Source organism: Rhinopithecus bieti, unplaced genomic scaffold (assembly GCF_001698545.2).
Source record: "Rhinopithecus bieti isolate Rb0 unplaced genomic scaffold, ASM169854v2 scaffold_15296, whole genome shotgun sequence".
Lineage (NCBI taxonomy): Eukaryota > Metazoa > Chordata > Mammalia > Primates > Cercopithecidae > Rhinopithecus > Rhinopithecus bieti.
The window spans coordinates 2,432,012-2,454,752 of NW_016809075.1; the positions used below are offsets into that span (position 1 = coordinate 2,432,012).

At 41.1% G+C, this 22,741-nt stretch overlaps 1 protein-coding gene across 1 annotated transcript in view; it reads left to right on the forward strand.

Annotated features, from left to right (window-relative positions):
• TMEM163 (transmembrane protein 163) overlaps positions 1-22,741 on the forward strand; it is a 274,865-nt gene that overhangs the window by 104,442 nt on the left and 147,682 nt on the right. The gene's annotated exons all lie outside the window — the stretch shown is intronic.

The following is a 22,741-nucleotide window of genomic DNA, read 5'->3' on the forward strand; positions in this document are numbered from 1 at the left end:
CTCCACCCAGTTCGAGCTTCCCAGTGGCTCTGTTTACCTACTTAAGCCTCAGCAATGGCAGGCGCCCCTTCCCCAGCCTCGCTGCTGCCTTGCATTAGATCGCAGACTGCTGTGTTAGCAATGAGGGAGGCTCCGTGGGCGTGGGACCCTCCCGGCCAGGTGTGGGATATATTCTCCTGGTGTGCCTGTTTGCTTAAAGCGCAGTATTGGGGTGGGAGTCACCCGATTTTCCAGGTGTTGTGTGTCTCAGTTCCCCTGGCTAGGAAAAGGGATTCTCTTCCCCTTGCGCTTCCCAGGTGAGGCGATGCCTCGCCCTGCTTCAGCTCTCGCTGGTCGGGCTGCAGCAGCTGACCAGCACTGATTGTCCGGCACTCCCTAGTGAGATGACCCCAGTACCTCAGTTGAAAATGCAGAAATCACCGGTCTTCTGTGTCGCTCGCGCTGGGAATTGGAGACTGGAGCTGTTCCTATTCGGCCATCTTCACTTGTTATCATTTTTAATCTGATAGAATGACATCTTATTAACTTAGTTTGCAATTCATTGTAATTGTATAGATTATACATTTTTATATGCGTACTGGCCATTTCTATTTCTTCTTTGAATTGAAGAACATCATTTCACATTTGAAAAATAGAAGGATTTAATAAACGGTATTGGGACAGTTGATTTCTTTGAAAAAGTATATTGTATTCTGTTTCTCCCCATATACACATTTCATTGGAATATCTTTTCCTGTAAAGGACCAGGCAGGACATATTTTAGTCACTGTGGGTTATATACTGTCTCTGTTGCATATCCATATATCTTTTTTTCTTTCCCAAATAGCCCATGGATCAAATAAAAATCTGTGGTAGGCCGTAGTTTGCTAATTGTCTCTTTAAATTATTAAATGTAAAAAATAAGTCATCTGTTTCTATATGGTTGTTAACTGATTTTAGTATGAGAGTGTTTTGTATTAAATAAAACTCAAATATATAAAAGTTTTCTATTAATATTTGCAGTTCAATATTCTCTTATATCCCAGTTTAGGCTAGTAAGCAATAAAGGAAGTCAACATAAGGCAAGATATGTACCAAAGTGAAAAGCCTGGTAATTAAATATTTTTTATAAAAATTCAACTATTTCGTCCCAAACATCCATAAATAAAATGCAAAAAGAAAATGAGGAACTTGATATTTCTAAAGTACGTGTATAAGGGATGAAATTTAAAAGTATAACACTCTTAAAGACAGATATCTTTCAAATGCATAGGACGAAATACCCTACTGTACCAGAGACATAGGCAAAAGACATGAGGAGACAATTTCAAAGGGAGGAATACAGGTTACCAGTAAGTATAATGTATAGTATACTCATCACTGCAAAGAAAAGAAATACAAATTTAACATTAAGCTAGCATTTCCTATTGAATTGGCAATGCTTTTTAAAAAAGTATAATATTCTGTGTTGGCAAGAGTGGTGTGAAATGGGCTCTCTTAAATGCTGCTGGCGAGTATGTAAGTAAAGTCTTTCCAGAAGGCAGTTTGGAAGCATTTCTCAAGAGCCTTAAATGTGTGCTCAGATCGTTAGATCTGAAAATAACTATGGGAATATTTAAATATTTACACAGCATAGTTTTCTATTTCAGCATTATTAATGATAGCAAAATATTTAGAAACAACCTAACAGAAGCAATAGGAGAATGTTTGACCTACCCGTAAGCTGGAACACGAAGCATCTATTAACATTCATGTTTCTGAAGAATGTTTTATGAATATTTGTGACAGGCTGAATAATTCCACTCCCCATCACGCCCCAATGATGTCCATGCCATCATCCTCAGAGCTTGTGGATATATTGCCTTTCATGGCAAAGGGAACTTTGCAGGTGGGATCAAGTTAAGGATATTGAGATAGAGAGATTATGCTGGATTATCCAGATGGGCCCAACGCAACCACAAAGCTCCTTTAAGGGAGTGGCAGGAGGGTCAAGGTCGATGAGGTGATATAATGACAGAGCAGAGGACAGAGCAATGTGGGGCTAACAGCCAAGGAATGTGGGCAGGATTAAAAGCTGGAAAAGGAGGCTGGGCATGGAGGCTCATGCCTGTAATCCCAGCACTTTGGGAGGTCGAGGCAGGCAGATCACCTGAGGTCAGGAGTTCGAGACTGGCCTGGCCAACGTAGCAAAACACTGTCTGTACTAAAAATACAAAAATTAGCTGGGCATGGTAGCACACACCTGTAATGCCAGCTACTTGGAAGGCTAAGGCAGGAGAATCCCTTGAACCCAGCGGGTGGAGGTTGCAGTGAGCCGAGATTGCGCTATTATACTACAGCCTGGGCAACAAAGCAAGACTCTGTGTCAAAAAAAAAAAAAAAAAAAAAAAAAAAAAAAAAAAAAAAAAAAAAAAAAGCTGGAAGCTGGAAAAGTAAAGGGAACAGAGAGACGATTATGGACTTCTGACGTCCGCCTCTAAACTAATAAATCTGTGTTGTTTTCAGCCACTAAATTCGTGGTAATTTGTTATCGCAGCAGTGGGAAACCCGGACTCTGGGGCTAGCTCACACACTGTAAGTGGGTTGGGGAGACGGTATCACAGTGGGGTGGTTGGTGAGGTGAGGAGCTGCCCCTGCGGCTGACTCTCTGATAAGCTGTTGACCCTGTCTGCCAAAAGGACAGATTTGCCAGATTGTAAATGCTTAGGCTTAATTTTGTCCTGTGTCATAGTCCCTTTTGTACCTTTTGTGTCACTATTCAGGAATAACATATGCAGTGCTGTATCTTTTCAATAGGTGATATTTGCAGCCAGTCAGGACCTATTTGGGTTTTGAGCTAAACTCAGAATCAGCAAGGCCACATCTCATATAAAGGAAAAGAAGGAAGTCAGAATCACAGGTATCTCTGCTTCAAGCCTCCTGATATCCCCAAATGCCTGTTTGCCTATTGTACGCCCGGACTCTGACTCAGAACTGCATAGGACTTGTTTTCACAAATCCACTCCTCTCCCTGATGGAAAGCAATATATATGTGTGTGTGCGTCACGGTTCCATTATGAAATGGCTCCATGTAGTTCTACGCAGAAAAAAGACCAGTGACTGACTAGGTGGTGGGGTTAGGGGATGATACTCTTTGGTTTAGTTTACTTTGGCAATTCATGTGTATTGACTTCTTAGAACAGAGCAGTGCTTTTTATTTTAAGAGAAAGAGGAGAAATTTCTTTTTTTGAGAGGCATTAGTTATTAAACTTTTTATAATTAATGGTAGTGGACACAAACCTTTTCTTTCTTTGTTTTCTGTGCAGTATGTATATTCTCTCTTTCTCTCTCTTTCCCTTTCTCTCTAACTCAGATAAGCATGTACCCACATATACAGCATATACACAGCAATATTTGCATCAATTAAGTAAAGAGTAAGTTCAAAGAGTTAATTTGTTAAAATGCAGTATACTAGGCATTCAGCATACATACACTAAGTAACTACAAGTAGTATGAAAAGTGTTCATTGTGGACATTTTGAAGATAAATTTTATTATTTTTAAATTTTTTATTTTTATTTTTTGAGACAGAGTCTCACTCTGTCACCCAGACTGGAGTGCAGTGGTGAGATCTCAGCCCACAGCAACCTCTGCCTCCTTGGGTTCAAGTAATTTTCCTGCCTCAGCCTCCTGAGTAGCTAAGATTATAGACTTACGCCGCCACGTCTGGCTAATTTTTGTATTTTTAGTAGAGTCGGGGTTTCACCATGTTCCCTAGGCTGGTCTTGAACTCCTGGCCTCAAGTGATCCGCCCACCTCAGCCTCCCAAAGTGCTGAGATTACAGGCATGAGCCACTCCACCTAGCTGTTAGTTTTTAAATTTAAAAAATGTTTATTTTAAGTTCAGGGTACAAGTGCAGGTTTGTTCCATAGGTAACCTGTGTCGTGGGGGTTGTCGTACAGGTTATTTCATCACCCAGGTATTAAGCCTAGTACTCATTAGTTGTTTTTCCTGATCCTCTCCTTCCTCCCACCCTCCACCCTCCGATAGGCCCCAGTGTGTGTTATTCCCCTCTTTGTGTCCATGTGTTCTCATCATTTAGCTCCCACTTATAAGTGAGAACATGTGGTGTCTGGTTTTCTGTACCTGTGTTAGTTTGCTAAGGATAATGGCCTCCTGCTCCATCCATGTGCCTGCAGAAGACACGGCCTCGTGAAAGATGAGAAATTTCTATGTTGTGTTTGATGCTTCTTTCTACGTAACTGTACTACCTGATCACAGTTTTCAGCAATGAGCATTCCTTCAGCATTAGCAGAATACAGATATTTATTTATAGACCTGCCTTTATGTGCTGGCCCCAGATTACATAGGAGGGGCTGGTGATGCCTGGGAGGTCTAAGCACTCATGAAAATTATTATAGACGAGGGATTGCCTGCCATCTTCAACCAGTGACTTCCTTATTTTAATGTCCGGATAGTGATTAAGAAACTCCAGTTCTGGGGCAAAATGTTTCTGTGGCTTCACTGGTGAGAACAAGTAGTCATCTTACTCATCAATGATCTTACATGGTCTTCTTAAATGGTTTTCTCTTTGTTGTAAAAGTATAGTGTGGAGTAATGCAAAGAACACTGAATTCAGGGTCAGAGGCTAGAATTCTTACTAGTAGGTTGTTGCTAACGGAACTTGTAAGATTTTTTTCACTTCTTTGTGCCCCATATACTTATATCCCTTTTTTCTTTTTAAGATGGAATTTCACTCTTATTGCCCAGGCTGGAGAGCAATGACGCTATCTTGGCTCACCGTAACCTCCGCCTCCTGGCTTCAAGCGATTCTCCTGTCTCAGCCTCCTGAGTAGCCATCACGCCTGGCTAATTTTGTATTTTTAGTAGAGATGGAGTTTCTCCATGTTGGTCAAGCTGGTCTCAAACTCCCGACCTCATGCGATCCACCCGTCTCGGCCTCCCAAAGTGCTGGGATTACAGGCGTGAGACACTGCGGCCGGCCACTTATATCCCTTTTAGTAAAGTAGGGCGGTTTGGACATTGTGAACTTTCTGGTTTTTCCGGTGTCTAATATTCTAAAATTCTTAATAGACTCTAGTACTTGGGTGTAAGTGCTACTCAACAAAATGTAAATGGAAGTCTTAAGACTAACTCAAGTATAAGATGAGGTATGTGGACTCAGGTGAGTGGCTGCCATCAGAATTTGTCTGAGGTCTGCATTGTTATGCAAGAAAAAACCCCACATATATACAACGCCAGTGTTGATGAGAAAATGCTGTTTCTGTTCCTTTTCTTTTTTTTTTCCCCTCTATTTTCACCAACATCAGAAACGTTTAGAAGGGAGAGATAGAAAATGCATGGGAGGGAAGACTTGGTGCTGTCCACCGAAAATCCTTAGGAAAATGATGGTGCTTGGGTCAGAGATGAGAGAATATTGTTTGCTTATTTGTGTATTTTTGACACTTTCTCTCTGCTTTTGCCCTCCTCTTTTTTCCTACTATCTTCCTATGGTAAGAAGCGGAGATTTTTGAAATCCTGCCTCTACTAAAAATACAAAAAATTAGCTGAGTGTGGTGGTGGACGCCTGTAATCCCAGCAACTCGGGAGGCTGAGGCAGGAGAATTACTTGAACCCAGGAGGCAGAGGTTGTGGTGAGCTGAGATCATGTCACACCACTCCAGTCTGGGCAACAAGAGCAAAACTGCGACTCAAAAAAAAAAAAAAAAAAAAAAGTGGAGATTTTATTTAATATTAGCTAGGTGAATTCAATGAAAATATCCACAATGACCATTTAGCAAGCTGGTAGTTGCTCAGGATTTGAGAAAACAACTTGACTGAATTGAAATCATCAGACACTTTAATTTACATAGACCTGTCTGTGCTGCACTTGTAATTTTCTTAAGTAAGTGGAATTAGGAGAGGCCAGTGTCATTTGCCCAGTGGAGAATAACCAGACCTCTTGTTGTCTTACGCACACTGAAGCCAAATGCTTCAGTATCACTCAGTTTCACCACAATATGTTAGTGATGCAAAGACACGGCCTTTGCTGTAACTTAACAAAAAATTCTTGGCATGTTTCATTACAGCAGTTAGCATCCTTCCTGGACAGAAGTGAAGCCACTGACCCCCTGCCGTGGAGGCAATGGAGAGATGGGCAGCAACATATTTGCTGAATTTATTCGAGCTATGATTTTTTAAAGTATAATTCATGTATTATAAATTTGCCAGTTGTAGAATTTATAAACTTGTGCATCACCATTGTTCCACTGTAAAACATTTCATCACCCCCAAAATCTCCCGGATGTCCATTTGTGTTCAATCTCTATTCTGAACTTCAAGTAACCACCGATCTGCTTTCGGTTTCTGTAGGGTTTGCCTTTTATGGAAATTTCATATAAATCAAACCACGCAATACAGTCTTTTGTGTTTTGCTTTTTTCAATTAGCATAATGAAATTTCAATGATTATAATGAATTTCATTCATGTTGTGTAAAGTATCAGTTGCTTGTTCTTCTTAATTGTTGAATAGTACTCCATTGTGCAGATATACCACATTGGATTTATTTTGTTGATAGACAAATATTTTGTTTTTATTTTATTTTGGTTTATTTTGTTGATAGACAACTATTTTGTTGATAGATTGCTTTCAGCTTTGGGCTGTTATGTGTAATGTTGCTATGAATATTTGCATACAAGGCTTTGCATGGATGTAGTTTCATTTCTCTTGGGTAAATACTTAGCCGTGGAATTTCTGGGTTAAAGGGTAAGTCTTACATTTACCCTTTTTAGAAACTGTCAAACTGATTTCCAAAGTGGCTGTACCATTTTACATTCCCATCAGCATCGTACAGCATTCCAGTTTTCCCATACCATATGCTAGCATTTGTTATTGTCTGATTATAGCCATGTTAATGACTATTGTAGTAGTATCTTGTTTTAATTTGTATTTCCCTAATGACTAATATTATTAAGCATCTTTTCATGTGCTTATTAGCCATGTATGATTTCTTCTTTGGTTAAATATATACTCAAATCATTAGCCTGTTTTTAAAATTGAGTTGTCTTATTCCTTTGATTGAATGATATGAGGAATATATATTCTGGATGCAAGTAGTTTATCAGAAATATGATTTGCAAATATTTTTCCCAGTATGTAGCTTGTCTTTTCATTTTCTTCAAGATGTTTTTTGAAGCACAGAAGATTTTATTTTGATGATGTTCAGTTATCAACTTTTTCCTTTGTGGATTGTGTATTTCCTTTGTGGATTGTTGTTAGATGGAGTGTCCTTTAAATATTAGGTCATGATTGTTGATAATGTTATTCAAGTTTTTTATATCTTTACTGATTCTGTCTCATTCTATTAATTATTGAGAAAGGAAATCATAATTTCTAAGTGTTATTATTGAATTATTATTTATCTTTTTAATTCTGTTAGTTTTGACTACATGTGTTTTGGAGATCTTTTGTTAGATGCATATGTATTTATTATATCTTCCTTGTGTATTGACCCTTTTGAATTATGAAATATCCCTCTTTACCTCTAGTAACAGTCCTCATCTTAAAGTCTATTTTGTCTGATATTAAGATAGCCATTATAGGTCTCTTATGGTTACTGTTTGCATGGTATATCTTTTTCCATCCTTTTACTTGAAACCTAACTGTACATTTGAATTGAAAGTGTGTCTCTGGCAGATAGCATCTAGTTGGAGCTTGCCTTTTTTTCATTGTTTTTTTTTGAGTCAGGGTCTCACTCTGTTACCCAGGCTGGATTGTAGTGATGTGATCATGGTGCACTGTAGCCTCAACTTCCTGGGCTCAAGTGATCCTCCCACCTCAACCTTCTAAGCAGCTAGGACCACAGATGCATGCCACTACACCTGGCTAATGAAAATTTTTTTTTTTTGGTAGAGGTGGGGTCTTACCATATTGCCCAGGCTGATCTTGAACTCCAAGGCTCAAGCCCTCCTCCCACCTTGGCCTCCCTAAGTGCTGGGATTATAGTGTGAGCCACTGTTCCTGGCTGAGGCTTGCATTTTAAATCCAGTCTGAGCATCTCTTCTTTTGATTGTAGTGCTTAGTTTATTTACATTTATTGTAATTATTGATTTGATTGGTTTCACATTTATCATTTGCTATTTGTTTTCTATGTCTCATTTTTTTGTTGTTGTTCCCTTGTTTATTCTGTATTGCTTTTTATATTAATCAAATATTTTCTAGTATACCATTTTAATTCCTCTGATTTTTATTTTATTTTTATTTTTTTTATTTTGAGATGGAGTCACACTCTTTTGCCCAGGCTGGAGTGCAGTGGCGCAGTCTTGGCTCACTGCAACCTCTGCCTCCTGAGTTCAAGCAATTATCCTGCCTCAGCCTCCTGAGTAGCTGGGATTACAGGTGCCCGCCACCACACCCAGCTAATTTTTGTACTTTTTTAGTAGATATGGTGTTTTGCCATTTTGGCCAGGCTAGTCTTGAACTCCTGACCTCAGGTAATCCGCCCGCCTTGGCCTCCCAAAGTGCTGGGACTACAGGCATGAACCACTGCACTTGGCCAATTCCTCTGATTTTTAAGCTCCACTTATTGAGTTTTTCATGTGATTGCTCTAGGGATTACAGTGTGTATTTTAATGTATCATAATCTACTTTGCATTAATACTAACATAATCTGAGAAAAATATAGAAACTACCTCAAATAGTTCCATTTGTTTCTTTTTTCATTGTGTAATTGTCTTATATATTATACCTGTATCTGTTACAAACCCCAAAATATTGTGCTTATATAACCTTATGCCATTTAAAGAAATTAAAAGAAGAAAAGAGAAAAATATATATTCATACAGTCTTTTATTTTTGCCCTCATGATTACTATTTCCAGTACTCTTTATCTCTTGCTGTGCATTCATGTTACCATATGGAGTCATTTTCCTTAAGCTTCCCTTGGTATTTCTTGTAAAGCAAGTATGCTAACTACAAATTCTTTTAGTCTTCATTTGGCTGGGGATGTCCTTGTTTTGCCTTCATTTTAAAACCAATTTTATTTTGAAATATTTATAAATTCATAAGAATTTACAAAAAAGATATACAGGGAAGTCTTATGTACTTTGGCCCAGTCTCCTCCAATGTTAACATCCTATATAACTATAATACAATTTCAAAACCAGGTAATTGACATTAGTACGATCCACAGAACTCAGACAGATTTTACCAGTTATGCAAAAGGGCTTCAAATGATTTGTGGAAAAAATGGAATTAAAACTAGAAAGTGTAAGCTTTATTTCTCAACACGAGCTTTATCAAGTTCAAGACACTTTTTTAAGTGATGATACCAGCCACTTAGTCAATCCCTAAAGAACTGGGGGTTTTGGAAATGTAACCATATCAATGCAGTCTTTTTTACATTATTTACTGATGCAAAATGGGTTCCCTTTAAATACTTTTAAAGATTTGGAAACAAAAAGAAGTCAGGAGGAGGCAAATCGGTACTCAAAGGTGGATGCCTAAAGATCTCCCATTGGAACTCTTGCAAAATTGCCCTTGTTGGATGAGAAGAATGAGCCAGGAGCATTGCCATGGTGAAGAAGGGCTCTCTGGTGAAGCTTCCCCAGGTATTTTTCTGCTAAAGCTTTGGCTAACTTTCTCAAAATGCTCTCATAAGAAGCAGATGTTGTCATTCTTTGGCCCTCCAGAAAATCAGTAAGCAAAATGCCTTGAGCATCTCAAAAAACTGTTGCCATGATCTTTGCTCTTGACCAGTCCACTTTTGCTTTGACTTGACCACTTCCTCTTGGTAGCCATTGCTTTATCTCCAGAATTATACTAGTAAAGCTGCGTCTCATCTCTTGTTACAGTTCTTCAAAGAAATGCTTCAGGATCTTGATCCCACATGTTTAAAATTTCCACTGAAAGCTCTGCTTTTAGGCTGGGCACGGTGGCTCACACCTGTAATCCCAACACTTGGGGAGGCCAAGGCAGACAGATCACCTGATATCAGGAGTTCGAGACCAGCCTGGCCAACATGGTGAAACCCTGTCTCTACTAAAAATTCAAAAATTAGCTGGGCATGGGAGCAGGCACCTGTAATCCCAGCTACTCAGGTGGCTGAGGCAGGAGAATCACTTGAACACAGGAAGTGGAGGTTGCGGTGAGCTGAGATTGCGCCACTGCACTACAGCTTAGGTGACAGAGCCAGACTCCATCTCAAAAAAGAAAAAGCTCTGCTCTTGTCTGTAGCTGATCTGGCACAGATCAAGTGGAAAGGTTACTCAACTTTCATTTTTCAGTTAGAATTATATACGCTAAACTGATTGAGAGGTCTATGGTGTTGGCTATTGTTTCTGCTGTTAATTGTCTGTCCTTTTCAATTATGGCACAAACAAGATTAACTTCTTTGCAAATTGATGTGGATGGTCTGCTGCTATGAGTTCCGTCTTCAATATTATCTCACCCCTTTTCAAAATGAGCTATCCACTTATAAACCACTGATATTTTTGGAACATTGTCCCCATAAACTATTTGTAAAGCGTTAATGATTTCGCCATTCTTCCACCTAGGCTTTGCCATAAATTTGATGTTTGTTCTTGCTTCAATTTTAGCAGAATTCATGCTTCTCTGATAGGGCTCTTTTCAGATTGATGTCTTATCCTTTTTAGTGCTTCAGACTACATCTTGTTTAGACATGTTATAACAAGTTAGTACATTTTGGTGCAAAAAACATTGAAATCCATCCATAGTTTTTTTTCATAATATGCATCTTCCATGAGCTTTTTGAAGACCCTTAGTACATGCACTCACTTGTGTGTCTGTGTACATGTGTGTGTGTCTATGTTAATGTCTTTTTGCTCATCTTCTAATAAGATTAATTTTTAATGTTGAGTTTTGATAGTTTCTTATGTATTCTAGATATGCCTTTTGTCGGATATGTAATTTGCAAATGCTTTCTCCCGGTTTGTAATTTGTCTTTTCATTTTTAAAGTCTTTTACAGAGAAAATGATCTTGGTTCACTGCAACCTCCGCCTCCCAGGTTCAAGTGATTCTCCTTCCTCGGCCTCCCAAGTAGCTGGGATTACAGGCGTGTGCCACTATGCCGGGCTAATTTTTGTATTTTTAGTAGAGACGGGGTTTCACTATGTTGGCCAGGCTGGTCTCAAACTCTTGACCTCAAGTGATCCACCCACCGTGGCCTCCCAAAGTGCTGGGATTATGGATGTGAGCCACTGCATCCCACTGAAAATGTTTTAATTTTGATAAGGTTCAATTTATCAATCTTTTACTGAGTGTTCTTTTTTTCTCAAGTCTAAGAATTCTTGACCTCACTCTAGATCCTTAATATTTTCACCTATGTTGTTTTTTTTCTAAAACTTTTATAGTTTTAAGTTTTACATTAAAAGTTCATGTTTCATTTTGATTTAATTTTATATAAAGTGTGAGGTTGTGGTTCCCTGTTCTTGCCTGTTGCCTGTTTTGCCCTTTGATATCTGATATCTCCATCGCTGTATGTAGAAAAAACTGTCCCTTTGCCATTGAATTGCCTTTGCATCTTTGTCAGAAATAATTGAGCATATTTTTATAGGCCCATTTCTAGTCTCTGTTTTGTCTCACTGATATCTTTGTCTGTCTTCCTGCCAGTATTATATTGTGTTGATTACCATAGCTCTATAATAAGCCTTAACATTAGGAAAAGTGATTCATTCTACCTTTTTCTTCTTTCTCTGTTGTTTTCACTATTAGGACATTTTCCTTTCATAGAAAATTTAGAATAACCTGTCTATATCTACAAAAAAGTCTTACTGGGATTTTATTAGAACTGAATTAAACTTATAAACAAATTTTGAAAATGGACACCTTTACTGTGTTGAACCTTCCAAACCAAGAATGTGATAAGTTTCTGTTATTTATTAGGGCTTTTTATTTATCAGACTCTTATGATTTTCAGCATATCGATCTCATAAGTGTTTTCTTAGATTTAGGCCTTATTTTATTTTCTTTAGAGTATTTGTAAATGATATTGCCTTTTTAAATTTCAGCTTCCATTTGCTTGTTGCTAGTTGCCTTCATTTTTGAAGGACAGTTTTGCTGGATTTAGAATTCTAGATGGGCAATTTTGTTTTTTTTTTTTTCTGTCAGCACAGCACCTTGAATATGTCATTCCACTGCTTTTGTATTTCCATTATAATCCACCATTAATTGTACTGTTGTCCCACTATATGTGATGAATTATTCTTCTCTTGTTTTTCAAAATTTCTCACTGTTTTGGCGTTCAGTATTTTGACTCTGATTTGTCTACAATTACAGAACCCTTTCTGTTGTGCTCCTTGAAGTTCATTGAATTTCTTGGATTTCTAGATGAATTCTTTTCCTCAAATTTTGGAAATTGTGAACCATTATTTCTCCAATTTTGGGGGTCTCTTTTACACATCTTTTGCTGGAACTCCTATTGCACATATGTTAATACACTTGATGTTGTCTCACAGGTCTCCGAACTTTATTTTCCTTTAACTTTTTTTCTTTCTCTTCTTTAGGCTGGAATATCTCAATTGACCCATATTCAAGTTTGCTGATTTTTAATTTTGCAGCTCAGATCTGGTGTTAAGTACCTATTGTAAAATTTTCATTTCGGTTATTATACTTTTCAACTCTAGTATTTTATTTGATTCTTTTAAATAATTTATATCTCTTTACTGATAGTCTCTATTTGCTTAGACATTGTTGTGATATTTTTAAAGACATGGTTTCCTTTAGTTCTTTGAACACATTTATAAAAGCTGACTTAAAGTTTTTGCCTAGTAAGTCTAACATCTGGCTTCCTCTGAGACAGTTTTTATTAACTGCTGTCTCCCTGTGCATATGGGCCCAACTTTCTTATTTCTTCATATGTCATACTTTTTTGTTGAAGATCAGACATTTAAAATAATGTGGCAACTCTGGAAATAAAATTCTCTTCCCTCCCCAGGATTTGTTGTTGTTGCTGATTTGTTGTTGCTGCTGGTTCTTTTTTTAGTAACTTTCTAGGACAAATTCTGCAACATCTATATTTCCTATAGTATGTGATCTCTGAAGTTCTGCTCAGTTAGCTTAGTTGTCCACTAGTGATTAGTCAGAGAGATTTCCTTATATGCCTTTGGCTAGTAAGTCTTCCATCCTTTGCCAAGGAGCTGTGTGTGTGTGTGTGTGTGTGTGTGTGTGTGTGTGTGTGTGTGTGTGTTGGGGCAAACCTTCATTAGTGTTCTGGCAGTTTACCAAGCCTGCCTAGCCTTCACTTCCTGCTTTTGTGAAGGCTTAAAATCAGCTATGGGTGAGAGACTGGGGTTCTCCCAGGTCTTTCCTGAGCTTGCACACAGCCCTGCCCGTGGGTGCAGCCTTCTGTCTTCCCAGAAAAAGTTAGAGCTTTCCAAAGGCTCCTGTGGACATCTCATTTCCTAAATCTTCAAGTTTACAGGCAGCTGTTCTTATGCCTTGACTACCAGAGGCAGCTGTGACGTCACCTACTGCTGAATATTTTCAACAAGCGCCCTGGAGATAGAGCTTTTCCTGCAGGGTGATCTTTAAGCCCAGTCAAATAAAGTTTGTGTCTTGCAAATGGGGCTTTTTCAGGTGCTTGAGATAGGTCAAATAGTGGCAATACTTTGTCGATTGGCTCTTCAGGGAGCTCCAAGTCCAGTCTGTCACCTGTGGTGGTGGCAAGGCTGTTGGTTTCTAGGTAGCCACCATATGCTGACCTCTGTGGAAGGTCCTGTTGGTTTTCTGGTGTTTCTTCCACTTCCCCTGTTGGGAGGAAGGGGATGGGAATGGATGTCAGTGTTTTCAGGCAAACTCCTGGTTTCATTTACAGGCCTATCATTGTGTCTACTGTTTGGTTACTTATCTGCAAGTGACTGTCATTTATGCCCGTTTCCCCCAACATGGTGCTCACTCTTCACTACCTGCTCTGGCAGTCGTTGAGAGGGCTGCAGGTGTTCCGGGTGGTTTCTCTCTCTGGAAGGCCGTGGTGTAAATGGAAAGCAAAGAGTCCACTGTACCAGGTCTCCTTCGGATTACAAGAAAATGTTTTAAATGGGTTGAGTCTAGCAACATTTTCAGGAAAATAATGCGATTCCTGTGATTTTAGCCTATGTGTCCTTGTTCTTTTGCTCATCACTCTCTAAAATGCTGTTCCTTGTTACTGTCCCTACCCCTCCTCCCAGTGAACACCTCTGAATATGTCACGATTAGGTCAATCGTCTGTGCTGTGGTGAGATCATACTTTCCAACATCCCTGTCCCCTAGTTGAATACGATGGTCTTTCCTTCAGGGCTTTGCTGTTCTCCATAGGAATAGCTGTCATAGCACATTTAACACTTCATTATATTGTCTGTCTGTTTGTTTAGATATTTGTCTCTTCTGTCTATTCTGTGATTCCCTTATGGGTAGGGACTGTATTTCCCTGTTTTACTAATTTTGCATCCCTAGCACTGTGCCTGAAAACTGAGTAGCTATTCATTGTTGAATGAATAAGTGGAAATATTAAGTGAGATCCAAGCTTGGAAGATAATCTTTGCCATTTTGGGACAGCCTGGATTCTACTGGATGGAAGTCATAGCTTTAATGGAGAGATGTAGTAACTGACTTTTGACTACATGATACATATTTTGGGTAATTGTTATTTAAATTTTATTTTTATTTGTTTGTTTTTTTTCCAAAATGCTTGAGTAAAAAGCATCTGCTTTCAGTTAGTTATATCTAATTTGTCAGCTGTGCATACACCATCCTATGTGCTAGTTGTGTGAAATAGTGCTGCTGACCCGTCTCTTCAAAAGACAGTTTGGGAGTGAGAATCATAGTCTCGGTATAGAAGCTCTTTGGATGTAATGATTTTGCCTAACCTGTAGCAATTAGCCCAAGCTCTAAGGCACTACCCCCACACTCACATTCTCCCTCGGGTCCCCGGTGCTGTGTTCTTCACTCTGGATGCTCAGAAAGATTAATCCGGGGAGCTTAAAAATATATATATCCCTGGGCCCATCCCCAGACAAACTGTGTTCAAATTTCTGGAGGTGAGACCCAGGCACGGGTATCATTTGTACAGAAATCTCCAGGTGACTCAAATGTGCCACCAGGGCTGAGACTCGAATCCTGTGTGCATTCCTGGAGGTCGATTCTAAACCTGGATCCCATCGACTTATGACCTGTAGAATACCCTCTGGGCAGATGAATGAAAGCAGGGGTTCTCAAAGTGTGGTCCCAGATCAGCAGCAGCAGCGTCACTTGGGAAGCCACCAGGACTGTATGTCCTTGGACCTCCCCCCAGACCACTAAATCGAAACTCAGGGGCTGGGCCCAGCAATCTATTTTAAGAAGCGCTGCAGCTGACTCGGATCACGCTGCGATTTGCAAACCACTGAGTTCCAGGGAGAGCTTGGCCTTGGAGCTGGCCTTGGCAGGCACACGGCTGGACTTCAGCTTCCCAGGGCGCAGGCTGCACGTGGCTGGTGGCCGCTGTGGCTCTGGAGACGAGGGTCCATCCTGGCACCAGTGTTTACGGCCGTCTCTTCTCCCTTCCTCCACCCTTGTCAGAAGAGGTGTATGGATCTCCTTGTGCTTCTTAAGATTGGCCCTTGGCCTATTTTCTCTCTCCCTCTTCCCCTTTCCGCTTCTGCCAGGGGTTTTCTTTGACCAGTTCCTTTTGCCTCACCCTACCCAGCAGCTTTGGTTTTCTCTTTCTGCTTTCTCTTCCCCTTCCTCAGTAGGCCTTGGAAAACCCTTCCTTAGCCCTTCTGTGCCCTTTCCACCAGCACAGTTCTCAGGGTCTGTCCTCACTGCCGCGTCACACCCGAGCATATTGCTGCTTCACTGTTTTATTGAAACTGCTTTTCGCCAAATGAAAATTTAGCAAATCCAGAGATTCACTCACCGTCCCCATCAATCCTCATCTTCCCTTAATTCTCTGTGACATTCAGTGCTGTGGCCACCCTTTCCTGATGGACACTGTGCGCCGTTTGCTTGTCACTGACCCTCTTGATTTTCCCTGCCTTCCACTGGCTGGTCTCCACAGCCCTGTGCTCTGCAGGTTCATCCATGGGTTCTGGGGGTGCGATGACATGAGGCACAGTCCCTGTCTTCACGCAGCACCTCGTCCCCAGCCCGACTCTTTCAGGGCGATGGAGGGTGGGAGAGGCAGGGAGTTTGGCTCTGGAAACACCTCGGGCACAGTGATTCTGCAGGGCGGGCCAGGAGAGACTCGAACAGGAGGGGATTTTGAGTCAGGGTCTGAAGGATGCCCTTGACTTTGATTGCGGTGAGATGAAGGAAGAAAACATTTACGGTGAGCAGAGGGAGGGACGTGGCATTTTCAGAGGACAGAAGTCTTTTTTTTTTGAAACGGAGTTTCACTCTTGTTGCCCAGGCTGGAGTGCAATGGCATGGTCTCAGCTCACTACAGCCTCTGCAGAGGGCAGAAGTCTTAATGCTAGAGTGTGGGATTCATGGGGGGGCAGGTGCTGGAAGTTGACCCTGGAGGGGGGTTTTGGTGTCAGAGAAAGATGCTGTGTTTAGAAATTTGTAATTTACCCTGAGACCAGTGAATTGAAAAACACATATTTTAAGTTACCCAGGTAACTTTTACCAAAAATAACCCGTTTTCTCTATATTCCCTTCTAAAACACAAACAACCCCCCCCCCGCCCCCCGCGTATACTCAGTTATCTAAAAGGAAAAGTGAATGTTCTTCCCCACCAAAATCACCCCGGTGGTGACTTCTGTTATCAATTTTGAATGTGTCCCAGGACTTTTGTATGCGTATGTAATATATGTGTAAATTTCTAACGTGGCATCCTACTCTACAAACTATTCTGTAACTTTCTGTTGTCACTTACACAATACATTGCTGTCATCTTTACCTTTCCATAAGTTCGGATCTGGCCTGTTTTTTCTCAGACTCATGGCATTTCATTGTATCAGTGTCACATGTTTTCTTTTCTTGTCTTATCTTTTCTTCTCCCCTCCCCTTTCCTCCCCTTCCCTTCCCTCCTTTCCTTTCCTGTTTTTTGAGAAGGAGTTTCATTCTCATCACCCAGGCTGGAGTGCAATGGTGCGATCTCAGCTCACTGCAACCTCCACCTTCCGGGTTCAGGTGATTCTCCTGCCTCAGCCTCCTGAATATCTGGGATTATAGGCGCCCGCCACCACACCCAGTTAATTTTTGTATTTTTAGTAGAGACGGGGTTTCACCATGTTGGCCAGGCTGGTGTGGAACTCCTGACTTCAGGTAATCCTCCCGCCTCGGCCTCCTAAAGTGCTGGTATTCCAGGCTACCCTGCTTGGCCCAAATATTTCCTTTAACCACTCCTATTGAGGGGCACTGCTGTTGTTAAATTTTCTCTGTTATTAGCAATATAGTAGCAAATATCCTGCACATGTTTCTTTGCTCTTTTGTGTTCAAGTGAACTTTTGTAACGTGGAATAACACAGAAAAATTGCTAAGCCCAAGATTATGCTCAATCAGAAGGCCCCTACAAGGTGGTTGAGCCAGCAGTGGATGAGGATTGTGGTTTATTTTTTTGGAGACTGAGTATCACTCTGTCGCCCAGGCTGGAGTGCAGTGGTGCAATCCCGGGCTCACTGTAACCTCTGCTTCCCGGGTTCAAGCTATTCTCCTGCCTCAGCCTCCCGAGTAGTTCAGATTACAGGTGCGCCACCATGCCCAGCTAATTTTGTATATTTAGTAGAGACAGGGTTTCACCATGTTGGCCAGACTGATCTCGAGCTCCCGACTTCTGGTGATCTGGGATTACAGGTGTGAGCCACCGCACCCGGCCAAGGATTGTGTTCTTAAAAACAAATCTTTGCCAAACTGATAGGTGAAATGTTTAAATATTCTAATAGGTATTCCTGTTATTAGTAAAATTAAGAACATTTTGCCATGTATATTGACCAGTGATTTCTTCTGTGAAGTATCTTGCATCTCATTTGCCCATTTTGAAAACTTGGTTTCCTTGCTTTCTTATTGAAGTGTGCAGGTTTTAAAAATACTTTAGATGTTATCCTTTTTGTTTGAATTTAATCATTTAATTACGTTTTCTTTTTTTTCTTTTTTTTTTTTTTTGAGACGGAGTCTCACTCTGTCGCCGGGGCTGGAGTGCAGTGGCCGGATCTCAGCTCGCTGCAAGCTCCGCCTCCCGGGTTCACGCCATTCTCCTGCCTCAGCCTCCCGAGTAGCTGGGACTACAGGCGCCCGCCACCTCGCCTGGCTAGTTTTTTTGTATTTTTTAGTAGAGACGGGGTTTCACAGTGTTAGCCAGGATGGTCTCCATCTCCTGACCCGTGATCCGCCCGTCTCGGCCTCCCAAAGTGCTGGGATTACAGACTGGGGTCGTGTTAAAACTTTCACGGGCCCTGACACTTGCTTTCATAGTAAACAAAACCATAGCAGCACATAGCACATATCTACTATATACTGGCGCTTTTCATAGTAAAAATATGTACTTTATAATATAGACAAGTATATCTATTAAATGTCCACTTAAATAGTTCAAACCATTATATTTTACAAACTGCTATGGTAACAAAGATGAATATATTCAATATAGACTTTAAAAACTTCTTTGACCTTAAAAGGTTCTTTTTTTCGCTTCTGATTTTTAAAGAAAATAAAACATTTCTTCCTAGTGCAGTGCAAAAAGTATCACAGGCCCAAAGTACTTCATCTGTCGTGGCTAAAGGATAAGTCAGCCACGGTCACCTAAACCTACCTCATGGGAACAAATAACGCCAGACTTCCTTCCCTCTCAAATGCACAAGCAACGATTGTGGGAGAGGAACGACATCGCCAGCGATCCATCTGGCAGGATACAACATGTACAGAGGTCATGTGTGATGTGTGTGTGCATGTGTGTGCGTGTATGGTCTCAGTAACCTGTGGGTCTTGAGGAGCCACCATATGGCTTTTTTATTTTTACTTTTTGCCAGCGAGGGACAGCGGTTCTGCTAGTGGTGTTCAGAAGGTGCCACAGTAGTGGGTGTGTGTCTTGTTACCTCAGCTTGCCCAAGACAGAGAGTCTGAATACACTTTCTTTGATGGGTTTTCTTTACTAGGGCATCAGGATTTTATCAGGTCGGTCCACTTGCCATTTTAAATTACTTCCATAAAATTCCTCATTACTTTCAGTTCAAACATGGCCTTTGGGGCCAAATCCAAACTATTATAATATAATAAAATCCCTTTGTGTTTTAAAGTAACGTTTATGGGTTTTGAACTTGAACTAATTTAGAGAAGAGCCTGGTAATAAAGGGAAAAAGCCTTATTAAAAAGTGTAATCCGCCCAGGTCCTTGAGTGGATTTCGGGGTGATCTCTTCCCGCAGAAAGAGACAAGGTTGAGATGATTTAGTTGTGGCTATGGGACTGGAAAAGAAGAGTCTAGAGTGACTCTGGATTGGCAATTCAGGTGGCTAGAAAGATGATGTCATTTCTGATCCACATGGGCAGCATCTTTTGGAGGTGAGATCAATCCTGTGTTGGACATACAGTTTTATGTTGACATATCCCCAAAGGCAGATGTGTCCAATACGGGGTATAGCTGGGGAGCTAGGTGAGGACCGAGATACAGGTGGTGGACTCAGGAGTGTGTAAGTGGGAGCTGAAGCTTTGAGAGCCAATGGTATCCCCAAGGAGAAGGGGCAGAGAGACAAGAGTCCTCGGCAGTGGGACACTCCCTCTCAGGGACGGGGAGAAGACCCAGGAGTGCCTAGGGAAGAGAGTGTTTCAAGGAGGAGAGGAGGGAATGATTTTGACGTATCCAGTAAGGTAAAGGTTAATTAGTGTCTCTTCTACTTGGAAATCAGGACATCTTCATTCTCCTTTTAAAGTGGTTTCAAAAGAGGAATGATCCCTCAGTGATGCTGGTTCTTTCCACTTTATCTCCTCTGTAGAGATGTTTACTGCACTCGTCAGGGCGATTCAGGCTACCTGCTTTGACAGCAACCCTAGAAACCTCAGGGACTTCACACAGTTAAGTCAGAGTGTCTCACTCACACCACTTCCTAAGTGGGGCTGGGCAGTCCTCCTTGGCAGCTCTCCTCCAAGCAGTGACTTGGGAATCACAGAACCATTACCTTATGATGCCGCCACCTTAAAAATGAGGTCGCCGCTGTGGCTGTAGGAAGGGGAAGATCCTGGACAGGTATGCGGGGGCGTTTATGGTCAGGTCTGGAAGCAGTGTAATTAACCAGAACGATGTGCCCTGATTGCAGCCTAATTGCACAGGAAAGCCAAGAATAGAAAATGGAATTGGTGAGCATTTAACTGTCTCTACCACACCACAAACAGCATCCCTCGAGCCCAAGCTCTCTTTCCAGTTACAGGGTCTGCACCCCTAATTTCTCACTGGACATTTCAAACTCACCTTGTTCAAATGAGACCTTAACCACTTTCATCCTCCATTTAAAGTAGAGATTGCTTTCAGCTACAGGTGACATTTTAATTTTCTCCTTGAAGGACAAGTTTGGGCATGGTCAGGGAGGAACATTCCTACCTCTGCGCCTTTGTTCAAACTGTTCCGTCTTCCTGGAATGCTCTTCCCCCAGCTGTCTACTCATTGCCTTCATGTCTTTGCTACAATCTCACCTTTTAAGTGAGGCTTGCTTTGTCTACTCTGTTTAATACTGCAATCCCCACCCAGAATTCCTAATCCTTCTTATTCTACTTTTTCATAGCTCTTACCACTTTTGGACGTACAATATATTTGAGACAGTGTATTGTTTGCTGTCTCAAAAGAATGTTCCCAGGGCGGCATTCTTTGTTTTTATTTCCCTGATGGCACTGATGTGTCTTGAGCATACAGTGCCTACTGGCATACAGCAGGCACTCCATCAGCATTTGTGAGCTGGTTCTGAATTACCGAGACCAGAAAACCTTGGAACCCGTTTAGGAGGCAGGCCAGGAAAGAGCACAGTTGGTGGTCCAGCCCTGCTGAATTGCCTTTGCAGTCGCAGTGCACCTGTCTCCTGGAAGCTGGTCACTTAGTTACAACTGGCTGTTGGGTTGGTTTCCACCTCACTGGCTTCCGGGGCTCCGGCCTTGCCTTCTCCTGCCGCTCTTGTTAACACGCTGCCAGATGGATCGCTGGCGATGTCGTTCCTCTCCCACAATCGTTGCTTGTGCATTTGAGAGGGAAGGAAGTCTGGCGTTATTTGTTCCCATGAGGTAGGTTTAGGTGACCGTGGCTGACTTATCCTTTAGCCACGACAGATGAAGTACTTTGGGCCTGTGATACTTTTGCACTGCACTTAGGAAAATGTTTTAATTTCTTTTAAAATCAGAAGGAAAAAAAGACCTTTTAGGTCAAAGAAGTTTTAATCTATATTAATATATTCATCTTTTTACCATAGCAGTTGTAAAATATAATGTTTAATATTTAAGTGGACATTTAATAGATATACTTTCTATATATAAAGTACATATTTTTACTATGAAAGCATATATATAATATGTGTATGTGTGTATGTTTTTACTATGAAAGCAAGTGTCCAGGGCCCGTGAAAGTTTTAACACACCCCCAGTTTTGACTTGGCTGTGGTCACCCAGGATATGGTGGGCTGAGACCTAAAGCTGTCTTTGAGTTCATGGGGTAAATGTAGTCCCCTCTTTCATGGGTGAGGGAGCTGGGGCCCAGAGAGGCTATGCTTGGTTGAAAATTGCATGGCAACTGAGCACTACAGTCACGGTTATGGCTTCTGAACCTCTGGCTAATGCTCTTGCCATGTGCCGGCCTCCTTTTCCTGAGAAATCGGAAGAGGGAATAACTTAAATGAGTAGAGAATCTAAGGATCTCATTTGTTTTCATTATTCACAGGTGCTTATTGATGCGCCATTCCCCCATCATGACCCAGTCACCTCTTAAAGGCTCCACCTCTCAATTCTGCCACACTGGGGATTAAGTTTTAACTTGAGTTTTGGAGGGGACCAGCATTCAAACTGTAGCATTAATAAACCAAGTCTTAAAGGGAATCAGGCTATTAGCTAAGTAGATAAAACTCTTAAAAGGGCTAAAACCTGCTTTACTGATTTTGTGTGTGTGTGTGTGTGATTTAAGATAAAAATGCATCTGGAGGCATCTGGTACATAACAGGCCCTCAGATATTAGATTCCCTTCCCTTCCTTTCATTAGACAAGATTTTTTATGCCATTGTTTGGCCATTTTCCTGTTGGATCAGAGGCAAGTGAAGAATTGCACTGCTAAATAATAAGTCACATAACAACAACATTCACCTTCATTACCTGTGAGGATTGAGGAATCTTTCAAATTCCCTGTTTTGCTTGTATAGACCTCATGTCATGGAGCCAGTATCACAGTTGCACATTATTTTCATTCATTTAGTTATGTAGTCATTCATTATAAAATATTGATTGATTGGCTTTTATGTGGTGGGCAGTTTTCTAGGGTCTGGGGATACAGAAGGGAACAAAGCAAACAAGCTCCTGCTCTCAAGGAACTTGCTCTATAATGGGAGCAACACTAGAATTGTTTAGGTAACACTTTCTATCGTGAGGTTCCTGATGACGCTAGATGTGTGTAGGGTATGTGTGTGTATGTAAACACATCTAACACAGAAGTTGTCTTAGCTTGTGCTATTAGGACCAGGTGTTCTTGGTTAATGAAAAAGTAGAATAGGATGGGGGGTATGGTGGCTTATGCCTGTAATCTCAACACTCTGGGAGGCCAAGGCGGGTGAATTGCTTGAGCCCAGGAGTTGGAGACCAGCCTGGGCAACATGGCAAAATCCTGTCTCTCTTGAAAAAAAAAAAAAAA